This window comes from Eurypyga helias, unplaced genomic scaffold, assembly GCF_000690775.1.
Source record: "Eurypyga helias isolate BGI_N326 unplaced genomic scaffold, ASM69077v1 scaffold3782, whole genome shotgun sequence".
NCBI classification, from domain to species: domain Eukaryota; kingdom Metazoa; phylum Chordata; class Aves; order Eurypygiformes; family Eurypygidae; genus Eurypyga; species Eurypyga helias.
The window spans coordinates 1-5,118 of record NW_010237702.1 but is presented as its reverse complement, the minus strand read 5'-3'; positions in this window follow the sequence as shown (position 1 = coordinate 5,118).

The following is a 5,118-nucleotide window of genomic DNA, read 5'->3' as shown; positions in this document are numbered from 1 at the left end:
TGGGTACGATATTAGAGACAGCGAGGATCGAATGAGTAGCGCAGAGCTTGCAAGCAAACAGACTTGGGGTTTATTACCTCAACAGAGATCCTCCAAACCTGAAGAATTATCCTTAGGACAGTCTGCCCTGCCAGGTACTCCCAAACGTGGTTTTCTACCAAAATAACCCAGGTCTGCAGTGAAGCAGGAAGAATATCCTTGGCCTGACAAGTGCCCCAAAACTTTCTGGGAAAGGAGGGGTTTACCCTTACGGCTGAACAGCATGCACTTTCAGGAACACCACAGAGTAACCACCGAAAGGATCGCTCAGGTGGGACAAGTTACAGAAGGAAAAGGACCCCACGGTAACCACTGCAGCTGCCAGGCGAGAGGAAGCAAAACTCAGTGAAACAACACCCATCGCACAGCAGCGCCAGGATGTTCGCACACCCGTGGTACAGCCAAGCCCTGGAGACGAGACCCTACGGGAACAGCTTTCCAAAAGCCACGCCGGCTTCCTTAAGGAACACAGGGGCTTGGAAGCATGCGGGGGAGGCACCTTCTTACCCCAGCACTGCACAATGGCAGTGCCTGGTCTTTGCCCATGGGAAAAGGCACTTTCGGAAGACAACGGCTCAAGGTTACCACTACCTTCACCCTGGTCCTTTGTTGGAAAGACTGGAAAAGCCCTTCTGGAGCTCCTGCAGAGGACTAGTACAACACTCTGGCTTGCAAAGAGCAAGTCAGCCCAGCCCAGCTACCTGGCTGCTCCTGTGCACAGTTTGCCTTCAACAACTAAACAATATGGTTGACATTTGGCTTTCTGCTCTGCAAAATTATTAAAACGATAAAAGGGAAAAGCCCTTTATACAATCACTTAGGAAGAGAAAGAGCCTCTAAACTTTGAGCAACACCCCTAGATGCCACACAAGACAGTACCCTGCCGGTTTTAAGGGACTGCCCAGGTCTGCTGTTACTGTCACAGCCCCACCACCAGCTCCCTCCACCACCACCACTGCCTCCGGCAGCAAACAGCCTCCGGGCATCGCGTCGCGCCAGGCTCTGGTTGCAGGGGCACCTCTTATCTCCTTTCTTCATTTTTCCCCTTCCCTCTGGTTTCCCCCCATAACTGTCCTTTGCTCTTTCCTCCTTCTCTCCACCAGACAATGCATTTCCCTCACCCAAAACCTACTTTCTGCTCATTAGGAACACGGGTGTAGGTCCCCACTATGATGTATTTACTTATTTAGCAATCAGATTTCTCTGTAAGTTGTGAATTCTTCCATGCAGAATATATTCCATGAGAATCAAGGGAGAAGAAGCTGCAACTCCAGCTGTGACTCGAGAAACTCACTTTGTTTACATTGGTAGGTGCTTATTAAACACCCCCTAACTAAAGAAACTTCCAAATAAACATATCAGTACATTTGTTGTCATTGCTTATGAGGGCGTGTGTTGGGCTTGTGTGGTGGGGTTTTGATAGCAGGGGAGGGGCTACAGGGGTGGCTTCTGTGAGAAGCTGACGGTCCAAGCCGGACCCACTTCTGGCCACGACCAGGCCTATCAGTGAGGGTGGCAGCAGAGGGGGAAAATGGGATGGGATTGGGATGGGATGGACACCCAGGACAGTGCAGAGAGGACAGGAGAAGGTACCCAGAGCGAGAGGGCAGGCTGTGCCCTGCGGTCATGGAGGGTCACAGGGGACCAGAGACCCCACTGCAGCCCAGGGAGGGCCCCACGCCAGAGCAGGGGGATCCACTTGACTCCATGGGAAGCCCATGATGGAGCAGGCTACTCTGGAAGGATGGCACCCTGTGGGAAGGGCCCACGCTGGAGCAGTTCACAAGGATCTAATTTCAGAGAAGTTGGTGGAGGACTGTCTCCTGTGGGAGAGACCCCAGGCTGGAGCAGGGGCAGAGCGTGAGGATCCTCCTCTGAGCAGGAAACAGCAGAGACAACATGTGATGGACTGACCCCAACCCCCATTCCCTGTCCCCCTGCGCTGCTGGCAGGGAAGAGGGAGAGAAATGGGGAGCAAAGCTGAGCCCAGGAAGAAAGGAGGGGTGTGGGAAGGGGTTTTAAGATCTGCTTCCATCTCTCATTGTCCTACTCTGATTTGTTTAGTAACTAAATTGATTTTTCTTCCCCAAGTTGAGTCTATTTTGCCCATGACCTTAACTGGTGAGTGATCCCCTCCCGTCCTTGTCTCACCCCACCAGCCCTTCCTTGTATTTTCTCCTCCCCATCCCAGCAGAGGAGGAGTAAGCGAGCATGCTTAGTTGCCAGCTGGGCCTAAACCACGACCGGGTGTCTCAGCAAAAATGGGTTTTGGACAGCAAACTGCAGCCTATGATTTCAGTGCTGTACCAAGAGGATGACATGGCCAATGATGCTAACAGCTCCTGCAGGGAAGAGCGCTGCTGCATATAATCTAACACTACAGCTGAACACTGAAATTTTAACTTAACTGAATATTGATCACATTTTTTACGCTATCATTAAACCACTTGAAGATATCGCAATACCAACCCTCAGCTCCTGGAGAGCACCTACCGTCAGAGAGGCGGTGTGCAGCAGGGATTACCCCCATGACAGCACATAACGGGTTCAGACGGATGATTGTTTGCTCATCCCCTCCCAGCAGGAGCAAGGAGTTGCTGAACACAGCAGGGGGAAGACCCCCTCTTCTGCTGAGTGCTAACGGGTAATGGATACAGGTACTGGAGGCTAAGGAAGCAGTTTCCACCTGATGCACTCTGGGGCTTCACACATGAGCTTACCTTCTGGATGCTCTCATTGTGTTACTGCATTCAGAACAAACTGTCTTATTTTAATCCAGAGGTCAGACCCTGATGACCTTAGTTCAGTGTCTTTAATAGTTACTCCATGCTTCCCAGGTTAAAAAATGAAGCAAGGTCTCAGCACCCAGCCTCAGACACAGCCAGGAGCAGTTGTGGTCTCCTGCCCAGGAACAGCCAAGGCAAAAGCACATGCCGGCACCGAACACTCCAAGCATCCTCCCAAATACCCATCACCCCCAAACTGCCAGAGCCGCATCACATTGCCCCGGTCCCGGCGCAGGGGTGAAGCTATCTGCAGCTGCTTCGCTGGGGCCGTCTGTGAGGAAGCGTATTTACTAAACCTGGGAATAATACACCTCGTGTAACGTAATTTACTGCACAATTTCACAGCACTTCCAGAAAAACTCATCCTGGGGTCCCTCTGATTACCAGCCACGATCTCTGCGTCTGTGTCTTTAGCTGGTTGCTGTTTTGTGCTATTCCATCCATAATTGTAGCACAGGAGAAATCAGGTGGCTTGTTATTTGTTTATTTTTTATCCCATAAGATAATATCCCACTCCCATTCCCCATCATTTCATAAATCAACACACAAGGGGTTTATGGTGGTTAAATTACATCACATAATGATGCACACTTGTTTCTGCACAAAGGGGAAAAAAAAAAAAATCTATGACCTAAAATTGTCGGGTAATTCTCGCCCCCCACCTGGAGGTTTTCACAAGCTAGGTACCTGCACCCCGCAGCGAGGATGCACTAACAAGGTAAAGAATGAACACACACCAAATTGCTGAACATGGATTTCCAGGGTTCCTGTTGGCTGGCACAACCTCGTTCTCCACTTCCCAGCAATTCTGGGAAGAGCAGAGGGCTGGGAAGCATTGCTTTAATTATTGCCATCAGTCTCGGAGACAAGGCACTTAAGTGCTTTAGCTGCTGTAAACACTCCCTTGATAGCAAATAAGGAATCTGCTGAAAGAGGGGTTTGTGGGGGGAAACCTCAGGGGCGTAGGGATCACGGGGTGAACGTGGGGATCATGCAGCTCCAAAACCGGCACGAATCTGGGAGGGGGCATGTGAAAAACATCGGCTGGCTTTGCCCTGATGTGTTGACTCTGAAGTCCATGGAGGTCCATCAGGGATGCATTTGGAGCAGGTACCATCACTCATCTCTCCGTACTAGTCAGAATCCTCCCCCGGTCCCCAGCGGCTCATGGCGAGGGACCTCCCCAGCCACAAGTTGTTTTTCTGCACTTAATAACCCTCCATGGATCTTTTTTTCTATGATTGTGTTCGTCGTATTTCAAAACATGTCATCGATTTGAGTGGTGTTTAAATGAACTCAGGAACTCGGACTTAAACCTGTCACCACCACAAATAAGTGATTGATACCAGCGGTGAGTTGCTGCCTGCTCCTGATAGAGATAAATTTGGCCCCCACCATTCACTGTGGACAGACAAGCCAGCTTTCTTGGAAAACGCGGCTGGGCTTTGTATCTTCCCACACCTGGGGCCAACTCCTGCTTTCGGCAAAAGCACCACCAAATAGAGCCCAACCTCCCCCTGCTCCCCTCTTGCAGCTCTTCACCCTGGGAAAGCCACAGGGAGATGCCTTTCCCAAGGCGAGACGGGGAAGGAGCCCCATCCCCTGCGCCACTGCACGTGCCCCACTGAAAAGCCATTTCCTTGGGGAGTCCCGGCTGGGTACATCCACGCACCTCTACACATGGCTGATGCAAACAAAGATTCAATTACAAGATGGGGAAAAGAAATGTTTTAACAGCACTATGTCCGCAGCACTGAGCCCCACCTTTTATCAGTCTTGGAACAGCACAAGGACCACAGCACAAAACTGAAGAGCAAGTCAACACGCTAAGGAACCCCAAATCTAAATCCCTGCTTCTCCGCCCACTCCCCTCACTTTGCACCTTTGAATAATGTATTTATTAACTTCCCTGCTTAAAATGTGATGAACAATAAATAGTCAAGCATCCACACCAGGGACATTTTACACAGATATGTGTTTTCAACCACAGCCTGCCAGTTTCCACAACAAAACCAATTATTTTACTTTCTGCAAAGCAGCCTGAATCAGCTCCTCCAGCAGTAGTGCACCACCCCGATTCATTACAGCAAGTACGCTGTAGCAGTTTAACAGGGCGCCAGAAGAATTGTGTGGCTTTTTCCAGGGTGGAAAAAGGCCGAGACCACAAACGCAAGGCTGGCAGCAAACCACACAGCCAGGACACACCAACCTAGGAAGGCAGGGAGAGGCCAGTCCTCCTAAGGCTCTTCAGCAACTATCAGGCTGGTTTCATAGAATCACAGACTGTTTTGGG